The sequence below is a fragment of the Corythoichthys intestinalis genome, chromosome 12, assembly GCF_030265065.1.
Source record: "Corythoichthys intestinalis isolate RoL2023-P3 chromosome 12, ASM3026506v1, whole genome shotgun sequence".
In the NCBI taxonomy this organism is placed as follows: domain Eukaryota; kingdom Metazoa; phylum Chordata; class Actinopteri; order Syngnathiformes; family Syngnathidae; genus Corythoichthys; species Corythoichthys intestinalis.
The window spans coordinates 3,555,167-3,568,116 of record NC_080406.1 but is presented as its reverse complement, the minus strand read 5'-3'; the positions used below and the strand labels follow the sequence as shown (position 1 = coordinate 3,568,116).

The 12,950-nt window shown below is 38.3% G+C and overlaps 1 protein-coding gene across 3 annotated transcripts in view; it reads right to left on the bottom strand.

Annotated features, from left to right (window-relative positions):
• nalcn (sodium leak channel, non-selective) overlaps positions 1 to 6,788 on the bottom strand; it is a 128,654-nt gene extending 121,866 nt beyond the window's left edge. For 2 of the 3 annotated variants that reach the window (XM_057852359.1, XM_057852360.1), the window contains exon 1: positions 6,684 to 6,723. The gene's annotated coding sequence lies outside the window, so the exon portion shown is untranslated. Of the gene's footprint in view, positions 1 to 6,683 lie in introns of all 3 variants that reach the window. The other variant, XM_057852363.1, reaches the window with a different exon arrangement.
• Positions 6,789 to 12,950: the final 6,162 nt, after the last annotated feature.

Genomic DNA, 12,950 nt, shown 5'->3' with positions numbered 1-12,950 from the left:
CTAACAGACTCAGGAGAACAAGTGCACAAATCATGGACTATTCACCAAAGTTTATACAAAAGTTGTGCTTCATTAATTGTGTTCCATTCCAACAATTGGGTTATAGGTATTACAAGACATCAGTATATTCTATCTTCAATGCTAAGCATCCCATGGAAAAACACAAAGATTCATTCATTCTAAGGCTGCAACAACTGATCCATTAAAACTGATAAATAAATTAGTTGCCAACTTGTCAATTTTGCCAGGTGCCGATTTGATAATCGATTTTTGCCTAAAGCTATGAGCAGTCCCGTATTGGTCCTCCTTGCGGGAGACTGAGCGAGTTCACTGCTACACTAAGTTTGGGATGCTGAATCAGTATAGTAACATTACGAAGTGTCAAGAGTAGGCCTGAACGACATTGGAAAAAACTATTGCTGCGATTTTTTTGGTGTTTGCGATATTATATTGCGATATTATTATTTTTTTTTTTTAAGAAATTTTTACTAGATGACTTCAATAGCTGTTTGGAAAGACTTTGGATGACTCATCATGACCACAGTGTACAGTATTCCATCGTTTTTCGCAGTTAATAGGGACCGGAACCCGCCGCGATAAGTGAAAAACTGCGAAGTAGCGCATATACCCCCCCACCCCATTTCTTTTTTGGTGTGTGTGTGCTCAATGTATTTATTCAGATCTAGCACTGTAAAGAGATACATATAAGACATGTTTTTTTCACACTTTTTCCCCCCAAAGTATGATTTTAAAAAATGTACATATATATATTAGGGCTGTCAAACGATTAAAAAAATTAATCGAGTTAATCACAGCTTAAAAATTTATTAATCGTAATTAATCGCAATTTAAACCATCTCTAAAATATGTCAAATTTTTCTGTACACAAGACGGATATATACATTCAACATACTGTACATAAGTATTTCTTTATATGAATAAAGCAACAAGTTACAAGATGGCATTAACATTAACATTCTGTTAAAGCAATCCATGGATAGAAAGACTTGTAGGTCTTAAAAGATAAATGTTAGCACAAGTTATAGAAATTTTATATTAAAAGCCCTCTTAATGTTTTCGTTTTGATAAAATTTGTAAAAATTTTCAATAAAAAATAAACTAGTAGCTCGCCATTGTTGATGTCAATTAGTGATGCACGATAATACATTTTTCAACCGATATCGATAACCGATAATTACCTGCCCCTTCCACCCGGTAACCGATAATGTCACACCAATAATTCTATTCAAATATGTACTGTATGTAAAATTTTAAAGTATACAGCAGGGGTCCCCAAACTACGGCCCGCGGGCCGGATACGGCCCGCAGCCACATTTGGTCCGGCCCCCTGAACAAAAAAAAAAAAAAAAAAAATTTGTTAAAAAAAATAAATAAATAAAAATTCCCCCCCAATAGAGTTATTTATGTCCTGGCTTTTTTCTGTGAAGAACTGAGCAGTGGTTATTTGGTCATTATCTATTTAATTAATACAGTATTATTATATTACATGATATGATATGATATGATATGATATGATATGATATGATATGATATGATATGATATGATATGATATGATATGATATGATATGATATGATATGATATTATATTATATTATATTATATTATATTCAGGGGTGCACATAAGTGGTCCGCACATGCGTACTGGACGTAGACAAACGCGCTGGCCCTCAACGGCTTCCATACGCTTTTGCAGAGACGTCACCGGAGCTACCGAAAAAAAGGACTTTTGCTGAAAAGTAGCTACAGGAGGTACCATGGCTAGAAGTGAATGATGCTCGCACGGAAATGCGGTACAAAATGTGCCGTGAGAATCCCAATGTCGCCGATTAGAGCAACGCATTTTATGTAGGTTCAAAGAATTTCAGCCATCCAAACTTTGAAAAGCACGAAAAAAACAGAAAGCATGTGGCAATTAAGCAAACTATCGATGTCAAACAGGACCCCACTCGCCCTATGGACATGTGGCGGAATAAAGGTAATGAACAGCGACATGCGACAAACGTGTTTTTGCTCGCATTTTACAAAGCTAAACATACACGTTCAATGAGGTCTTATGAGGAGGACATCCCACTTTTAAAAAGGCTTGGAGTTAATGTGGGAGCCGCATAATGCCCTTTATTTTGAATTGGTGCTTTTATGTTTATTTCTTTACATTTCACTTCAAAGTAATGGCAATTTTGTTGTGCCAGTTGATGTTAATCAAGCATTAACTGTTAATATAATTAATCAAAGTTAATTGGCTCTAAGTAAAGCTTGTCATAAATTTATCGCATCAGGTGGGTCGGCTCTCAAGCTCAATGAGGACCAAGTCACATCTCCAGGTCCTCCTCTGAGAACCTGGGCAAAAAAATTATGTGCACCCCTGATTATATTATATTGTATTATATTATATTATATTAAGGGCTGTCAAAGTTATCGCGTTAACGGGCGGTAATTAATTTTTTTCATTAATCACGTTAAAATATTTGACGCAATTAACGCATATGCCCCGCTCAAACAGATTAAAATGACAGCAGTGTCATGTCCACTTGTTACTTGTGTTTTTTGTCTCCCTCTGCTGGCGCTTGGGTGCGACTGATTTTATGCACCATGAGCATTGTGTAATTCTTGACATCAACAATGGTGAGCTACTAGTTAATTTTTTTGATTGAAAATTTTACCAATTTTATTAAAACGAAAACATTAAGAGGGGTTTTGACATAAAATTTCTATAATTTGTACTAAAATCTATCTTTTAAGAACTACAAGTCGTTCTATCCAGGGATTGCTTTGACAGAATATTAATGTTAATGCCATCTTGTTGATTTATTGTTATAATAAACAAATACAGTACTTATGTACAGTATGTTGAATGTATATATCCGTCTTGTGTCTTATCTTTCCATTCCAACAATAATTTACAGATCAATAAGGCATATTTTAGAGATGTTTGAATTGCGATTAATTATGATTAATTTTTAAGCTGTGATTAACTCGCTTAAAAATTTTAATCGTTTGACAGCCCTAATTATATTATATTATACTATATTATATTATATCATTTTTATTTTATTTACTTTGGTTCCGTGAAGAATCCAGAAAGGGTTATTTGATTGTGGCTTTCTGAAAAACAATACATTTTTACATTTAGGCACTCCTGCAATCGTCACACTTTTTCTGTTACAAACTGACCCCGGCCCCTCATCAGAGAAGAGAAGGGTTATGTGGCCCTCACAGGAAAAAGTTTGGGGACCCCTGGTATACAGGATCAAATGTTACTGTGCAAAAATGTAATTTAGTGCTATTTTTTTTCCACATCGAATGTGAACAAGTAGTATATTCCAACAACTAAACAATGGCAATGACATTGTGTAATGGTAAGCTTTTGGCAACAATTACTTAGAGAATAAACACCCAAGTTGCACAAAAATGCCTTTAAAAGTAAGCCATTCCTAACATATATCGCATTACTACAATGTAAAAACACCTCCTTAAAACTAGCAGAATTGGACAAAACTGTTGATTGCGCACATTTGAAGGCTAAATCAAGTATATAATTATCGGATTGCATTATCGGTTGAATTTCGTTTTATCTGGATTATCTGTGTGAAGTCATAATTGCCATTATCGGCCGATAATTATAGATGACCGATATTATCGTGCATCTCTAATGTCAATAATTACATTACATTATGGTGCTTAAACCCATAAAATCAGTCGCACCAAAGCGCCAGCAGAGGGAGACAAAAAAACAAGTAACAAGTGGACATGACACTGTTCTGTCATTTTAATCTGTTTGTGCGGGGCATATGTGTTAATTGCGTCAAATATTTTTTAAAAATTTTTAAATTACCGTCGATAATTTTGACAACCCTAATAATATATATATATATATGTATATATATATGTATATATATATATATATATTTTTTTTTTTTTTTAATAAATAAATGCTTTTTAAGCACTTCAAATGTAATAATTATGATCAGTTTTAAACATAACTGTCCCACCGAATCATTTTTAAACAAGAATAAAGTACTATAGTAGAAAAATGCTTGGCTTTATTAAATGCTTCTGTTTACCTAACATGGCTGTGACTCTTGGAGTGACATGTAGAAATTACAAACTCCTCATAATCACTTCTGGCGTTTATTTTATATGTCTCGAAACGCCCCCCCCCCCCCCCCCCCCCCCCCCCCCACAGACACACACATTCATTCCAGCATTGCAGAAACTGTTTAAGTTAAACGATGATTGACAGATTGCTGCCGTGTGAAGTCGGCTTCTTTGGCCAGATCATCGTTAACTTTAATAAGCAAGTGCCGCAGTGACTGAAAGCTGGGAGAGGGAGTGAGGGAGGCTTTGAGCGCGGATGAAGCAGAACAAAGGTTTGTGGATTGGAATTTTTTTTTTTAAAAACTGTCGCACGTCCTTGCGATGGGACTATTGCACATGCGCACATCGCGATGGCGATGTTTAAACGATATATCGTTCAGGCTTAGTCGAGAGTTAGATTGTCTTTTGTGTGCCTCCGTCAGAGGTGAGTAAATGAAGCCAATTGTATTGTTTGTATTCTTCTTAGATGAGACATTACCACTTAGCACGGAGCGCTAAGCTAGCTAGCAATTATGTTGCCAGTGTCTTAAAGTGCCTGTGACACGGAAAAGCATGTTTATTTCATATTACATTACACGCGGTATTTTATGCTCCTGAATGAAATGGACCACTTGGATGTGTGGAGAAGCGATCCATATATTTATTCAATTTTTTAAATCCCACTCTACGAAACCAGCTTCGGTCTTGTATTGAGGAAGAGGCCGCTGTGACATGTACGGGAGGAGGAGTCCTCTTCACTATATAGCCGTACTGTTGTATGAGAAGGACTAAAGATTCAGCTGATTTTGCGGATTAATTCGTTTATTTTTCGCCTCACGCCAGCCAAACGGCTGCAGAAAAATCTTGCTCTACGACAGAGAGGCTTGTGCGCATTTTTGGGGTTTCAAAAGGTTCCCATTCACCGGTGGATATTGGCCAAAACAAGCCCTACTACTGTGGAACCATGGGACTTCCGAGGAAGTGAGTAAACATTGTGTTTTGTATTACGTCAAATACTGGGATCATTTTAATATGCAGGTGGCTTGCATTTTGTGGCTGACATGCTTCTTGTCCCCTTGGCCGACGACCGGCGGCTTGTCGCATATCCCCCCACCGGGAGAGAACTACACTCAGGTTATTGCCCTCTTCATGTGCCCGGTGCTCTGTCAAATTTTCCAACCGATCAGAAATTGCAACTTTGTGTTAAAAATAGCCGCGAATACAGGAATCACAAAGTAAACACTACAAACTTTCTTTAAATAAAGGACTACTTACGGTTGATCATGGATGAGCATGTAAAAAGCTCTCCTCATACACATGTTGTCATATTAGCAGCATAACAACTGCAGCATGATAAAATGCATGTTTATATGATGGCAATTTAATTTTTGCCCGTTAGCAAAAAAAAAAAAAAAAAAAAAAAGGAACAAAAAATACAATTGTTATTTTTTTTTCCAGAGCATTAAATGTATTTAATCGAATCGAAAATTGTGTCCCCCGTATCGAAAATCGTACCGAACCTTGACTTAACTGTATCATTGCATCCCTATGGAACACCATAGCAGAAGCTATGAGGGGGAAAATTTATTAAGTTATTAAGTGCAATTTTTTTTTTTCTTGAAAAACACATTTGACTTATTCTGTGTTTCTGTGCGGTATTAATATTGTTGTCTTTTACTTAAGAGGCATGGTCTATTGTTTTTGGTTGTGATTTCTTAAACAGTATTTTTTTAAAATTTAGGAGTAAACATTTATCGCGTTTAAATGGGTGTACTTGATCTATTGTATTCTCACTGTGTTATTGTTTTTTTTAAAAAAATTGACGGGGGGGGGGGGCAATAATATCGCATATCGCAATAATTTATGAGATAAATTATCGCACACTAAAATTTGTCATCGTGGCAGGCCTGCTTGATTCCATCCATCATTCCAAAACCATCCAAGGTAGGGTGATTGAACACTCCAAATTGTATGAATTATGGGGTGTGACAAAATATCAAATAGGCGATATACCGCGATACTTCATAGACCAAAAGGTTATCGATATGCTCGATTATACAAATTAATCAATAGATTACCAAACACATTAGCATGTCAGTAATAAAACAACAAGATAAATGCATTGATGACAGCTAGAATGAGTGCATTTTCACATCATCATCTAAGCTGTCTCACCACCGTGATATTGACCAAAAAACTGCGCACAATCATTGATGTCAATCAGGAAATGAGCGTCCACATTAAGATGAATGACACCCAAGACAGCCAAGGTTACTATGGAAACGTTTAGAGGGCTAAACCGCTACATTGTCCTTTAACAAGCAGAGTACAACACAAATAAGCGATTGGTGAACAAACATTCAAACTGACAAGCATATCAATTTATATTTTAGAAACTACACATAAAAAAAACCCAAAAAATACAAGTCATGGCCTACTACAGAGGTTGCTACATCTCCACTTCCGGTCTCCAACTAGCTAGCAGGTGGGAATGCCTCGCGCTGGTAATACAACCACTGCCGGAGTACCAGGTAGACGCCAAAAGAATACAACCGCGTCATATTTGGACGCGCGATAAATGACTTACGGCAGCGATTTATTCCCCTCATCGACTGCGTGGCATCGTGTCGGTGACATCAGCTGTTTTACTCCTGTGCTTCTGCGTGTGTGCTTACGTGGGGGTCGTTTGGGAGATGTGTGTGCGCGCGCAGCCGGCAATCTCATCAGCAGCAGCAGCTGCTGCAGACTGGCGCGCCGCCGTATCCATGGTAACACAGGACCAAGTCGGTTAAAATCCACTTTTAAAGCAACATTATGTAACTTTTCATCCTTCAAAAAATATTTTCATAACATTTTTGATGATATGTCGACTGACAACTATTTGAATGGCACCTTTTTTATATCTTGAGGGGGTCTATATCACTTTCACCGGCATGAATTAACTTTGAGGAGGGTGGCAGGAACCCTGCCACACACACACAAAAAAAAAAAAATACAAATGTGATGACTGCTTTACGGCATACGTCACTTCCCACTTTCCCCATTCGATGCTAACGCTTTAGTGCCAATTATGTAAAGATGGCAGAGTAACCAAAAGAAACAAAAAGTTTTGTTCAAGGAGGGAAAAAAATGAAGGCTACCAGGATATACAAAATATACATTGGCCCGGCTTCCACGCTCTGGCATGACGCCTCCCCCCGTCAGTGCTGACGAGTTCGGTTGGGTGGACGTGGAGGGGTTAGCCACGCTAAGCCACACGGTTGCTAACTGTTATGTGCTATTGTTTAGCCACAACTGGATTCATTACCTTATTACTAGAGCTGGGAATCTTTGGGCACCTAACGATTCGATTACGATTACGATTCAGAGGCTCCGATTCGATTATAAAACGATTATTGATGCACCCCCCTCCCTTTTTTTTAATTTTTTTTTTTTTTTTTTTTAAATGTTTTGTACATTAGTTCCAAAATTGTTCAAAAATACTCTCAGGCTAAACCAAACTACTATTTCAGTATCAAGTTAACATATAGCAGTAAACAAATATACAAAAATAACAGTAAATAAAAAACTCCAGTCCCCATTCTGTATCAGCAGCTTTAAACTACATTCAATTAATTTAATGTTGTGAATCAACCGTTAAAGTTGTTGAAATTGCTCCCGTTATTCCATAATTTCCCTTTTGTCATGTGAAAGTTTTAAAACTATTTTAAAGATAGATTCAAGTCAATGTTTTACCGATTTAGGAGTATTTTAGATAAAAAGTTAATTAGGTTTGCTTGGAAGGTTTGCTACAACAACAGCCTTGCAGGGAAGTGTACTGCTTTAAGATGGCGGCCGTTTACTAACGCCCGCATCTAGCTTTTTGTAGGTGTGCTGCTAACGCTACCGAATCTATATTGCATCTAGTCCTATATAAATGGTATCTACCGTAACATTATGTGGATGTACTTTGTAGCAGCTTTTCGGCAGCAGTCAGGTATGTTGTTGTGTTTTTTTTTTTATCTCGTGGCATGAGTTGAGCTAGAGCCGTGAGTTGAGCATTGGCATTACCCGAGGGGCCGGGTAATGAGAAGCATGATGTTTAGCTACCCTCGCGCCGTTCCTCATTGACCGCGCGGCGCGCTGAGTGTGTTGTACTTCCGCTTTACTTGGCATATTTCAATAATCGGAATTTGGATGTTTGTGAATCGTTCTCGAATATTCCACGGCCAAATCGCGAATAATCTAAGAATCGGAAATTTTGCACACCTCTACTTATTACTATTCATCCTTCACACAGCCACTGGAAACAGAAATGTTGTTTAATCCATCTGCAGGCGACCGGCAGATTGATTTTTGATTTATTGATGATTTTACGACACTGCGGGTGTGCGCTGGTCTTGCCTGGCACGGCCAAACTGTTCTCCCTGTATTTTTCAAACACTGTGAGAATAGTCTGGGACCCAGCCCATTAACGGCCTCTCGAGCAAGAACAAAATCAACCGTCCAATCAGATTCGTTTATTTGCGTGACGTGTTCTTAACGAGCATTGTCACTCTTCCGCGTCGGAAGTCAACGAACAGGAGAGCCGAGAATATGTTCCAATCCACGGTAAAATCAGTTTTAAATGAACAAAAACACATTGACACAAGTCAATGACAACAGGCTGCCTTGCGCTAGCCATGTTAAACAAACTTCTCCGTTCTCCGCTCGCGCGCACGAGTTGTCGCTTTACCTACGTCACATCTGCCCGTCGCTGATTGGTCCACTCCGCTGTCTGTTAGCTGTGGCTTGCTCCGCCCTGGAAATTTGATCCGCTCATTGGTCACTAGACTCAAGTGCTGGAACAGGTCTCATCTGACCAAAGCACACGGTCCCAGTTGAAGCATGGGACCGTGTGCTTTGGTTAGATGAGACCAAGATTGAGCTTTTTGGAACCAAACACTCTAAGTGGGTCTGGCGTGCCACGAAAGATGCACATGCTGAAAAGTACCTCATACCCACTGTGAAGTATGGGGGTGGGTCAGTGATGCTGTGGGGCTGTTTTGCTTCCAAAGGCCCTGGGAACCTTGTTAGGGTGCATGGCATCATGAATGCTTTGAAATACCAGGACATTTTAATTCAAAATCTGTTGCCCTCTGCCCGAAAGCTGAAGATGGGTCGTCACTGGGTCTTTCAGCAAGACAATGATCCTAAACATATGGCCAAATCTACACAGAAATGGTTCACCAGACACAAAATCAAGCTCCTCCCATGGCCATCTCAGTCCCCAGACCTTGTTTTGTTGGCAAAAGGGGGTTGTACAAAGTATTAACACCAGGGGTGCTAATAATTGTGACACACATTATTTGATGTCAAATAATTATTTCTCTATGTGGGATTTTTTTCCCCAGTGAATAAATGCACTTGTATTAAAGGCTGGATTTTTCTCTTTTTTTGTCCCATTAAGGTCCCATATTTGAATTAAAAAATATATATATATTAGAAGCTAAAAAACACATCCTAACCAGGGGTGCCAATAATTATGGAGGGCACTGTATTTCAAACAATTTCCGCAAAACGTAACAACAAAAATCCTCTAAAAATTCCCAAAACTGGCATTTGACTACATTTCGTGGATTCATTGATTATTAAATTAACAATTAATTTATTTTTTAACATAAAAAAAAAAAACTCAAACAATCATTACTAGCAAATAAGACCTGTTAGCACATGTAAATTTGCTGTCTTTCTATCTTCTGTCGTGGACAAGAATTTCAATAACCGCTTATGTCAGGTCGGCCAAGTTCATACAACAAAAAATAAAGTCCGCTCTAAAGGTAAACGGAGTTTAGACAAATACAGATAAAGTCAACTGAGTCAGGAAATCATAGACTTTTAGCCTCGTCAAAGTACAACAAGCACATGTGAAAGCAATAACACCCAATGGAGCGCTGAAGCATCTCAGGAATCCCAATGATTTTACACTCACACAACAGCTGGATGTTGAATTGGGGAAGCTACACAGAACTTAGTCATTGGTCATGCTCAAGGGCGATGTATTTCATAATAAAGAGTTATGGATTGATACATGACCTATTGAGGTTTCAAATTTAGATGAAGGGAGTGATGATGAGGAAAGCATGCCGTTTTGTTGTTAACATTGCGCTTTACGATATACGTATATGTGTTGTTCGTTTTTACCTCTGTGTTGATCTTTGTTTGGTCACCTATTCCTACGAATTGTGAAATTAAATCATTCAATTTTACTCCTTACGTATCAGGGAGTTAACTGCGGTAAATTACTCTGGTCGCAAATTGAAGTCGCAGATTACAGTGAGCCAAATAAGTATTCAGTCAACCACTAATTGTGCAAGTTCTCCCACTTAAAAATATTAGAGAGGCCTGTACTTGTCAACATGGGTAAACCTCAACCATGAGAGACAATGTGGAAAAAAAAAACAGAAAATCACATTGTTTGATTTTTAAATAAATTATTTGCAAATCATGGTGGAAAATAAGTATTTGGTCAATACCAAAAGTTCATCTCAATACTTTGTTATGTACCCTTTGTTGGCAATAACAGAGGCCAAACGTTTTCTGTAACGCTTCACAAGCTTTTCACACAGTGTTGCTGGTATTTTTGCCCATTCCTCCTTGCAGATCTCCTCCAGAGCAGTGATGTTTTGGGGCTGTCATTGGGCAACACAGACTTTCAACTCCCTCCACAGATTTTCTATGGGATTGAGATCTGGAGACTGGCTAGGCCACTCCAGGACCTTGAAATGCTTCTTACGAAGCCACTCCTTTGTTGCCCTGGCTGTGTGTTTGGGATCATTGTCATGCTGAAAGGCCCAGCCACGTCTAATCTTCAATGCCCTTACTGATGGAAGGAGATTTTCCTTCAAAATCTCTCGATACATGGCCCCATTCATTCTTTCCTTTACACAGATCAGTCGTCCTGGTCCCTTTGCAGAAAAACAAATGTTTCTACCCCCATGCTTCACAGTGGGTATGGTGTTCTTCGGATACAATTCAGTATTCTTTCTCCTCCAAACACGAGAACCTGTGTTTCGAACAAAAGTTCTATTTTGGATTCATCTGACCATAACATATCATTTTAATGCCACGGGGTGAGATCTTGCATGGAGCCCCAGATCGAGGGAGATTGTCAGTGGTCTTGTATGTCTTCCATTTTCTAATAATTGCTCCCACAATTGATTTCTTTTCACCAAGCATTTAACCTATTGCAGATTCAGTCTTCACAGCCTGGTGCAGGTCTATAATTTTGTCTCCGGTGTCGTTCGACAGCTCTTTGGTCTTGGCCATAGTGGAGTTTGGAGTGTGACTGACTGAAGTTGTGGACGGGTGTCTTTTATACCGATAATGAGGTAAAACAGGTGCCATTAATACAGGTAACGAGTGGAGCCTCGTTAGACCTCGTTAGAGGAAGTTAGACCTCTTTGACAGCCAGAAAGCTTGCTTGTTTGTAGGTGACCAAATACTTATTTTCCACTCTAATTTGTGAATAAATTATTTAAAAATAAAACAATGTGATTTTCTGTTTTTTTCCCCCACATTCTGTCACTCATGGTTGAGGTTTAACCATGTTGACAATTTCAGGCCTCACTAATCTTTTCAAGTAGGAGAACTTGCACAATTGGTGGTTGTCTAAATACTTATTTGCCCCACTGTAGCTGCTGTCTTTTAGCTAACTGGCTATGAATATAATGACACTTAAATGAGAGAGGTGAGAGGCTCTCACTCAAGAGCTTGGTCTAATATTGTGTTAATATGATATTTTTGATATTTGCACTGTATCAATACTGATGCTGTTTATTGGAATTTATTTATATGACCAAAATGAATTACAGTGGTACCTCTACTTAAGAAGGTCTCAGGTTTCAGGTTAAGATACGCCTCAAACGGAAAATATTGCCTGTTGTTAAGGAAGAAATTTCAGGATAAGAAAGGCAAAAATGCAGTATGGCTGGTACTCGCAGCTCCAATAGTTGACTAAAAGTAACATAGCTATTCTGCCATTGGCTATTGCCTAGCATTCTTGGCATCCAATTGGCTAAGAAAGACTGCTACTGTATGTGTATGTATGTATCCCAGTGTCCTCTTCATTCAGCCCTCATGTTCCGACAGCTTTACATGAGTGTATTACCGTAATTGTCGCACTATGAGGCGCACCTGACTATAGTTTTACAGTTACAAAATGTACTGTCAATAGTTTTTGTTTGCACCTTACTGACAGATCTTGTCAATGATTTAGTGTACATGTGTAAACATTGTACTTGCAGGTTTTTTTTTTATTTGTATTTTTGTTTAAGTCAAAAAATGTTTTGTTAATTTATTTTTATTTAATCAGAATGTACATTGTATTTTTGTTTGGTCAAAAGAAAACCACCTTTACCACCTTCGAGCTGCCTTATACTTGACCAACATTAATAAATAGACCCGTGCTTGTATGAAAAAAATATTTGTGGACCTTCAAGATTTGTATTTGAGGACCCCGGATCTAGCCTATAAATTATTTAGGTTCTAGGTTTAGATGTGTTATCAATGAAAAAAATTTAAAGTGTTCGTTGGCTGTCACTGAGTAGCATTTGCGATCGCTACACAAAGCTAACTAAATTACCCCCAAGAACGGTAAGAGACGTAGGACAACCAGAGGATATATAAGAAAGACAGGGCTGATGGTAAAGGATAGCTTGTTGAAACAGGAGAATGTAATTTCAGTCGCGTCGATAAAAAAAGCTAAAGCTATGATTAGGTCGGCTCGTCTTTTTCGTCGTTTTCAGCCTTCGACGCTAAAGCCATCTCTTTAACTGAACATTTTTATGTTCTTCCACATCTTTGCCTGTCAATTTGGCACCAGGCACATCATTTT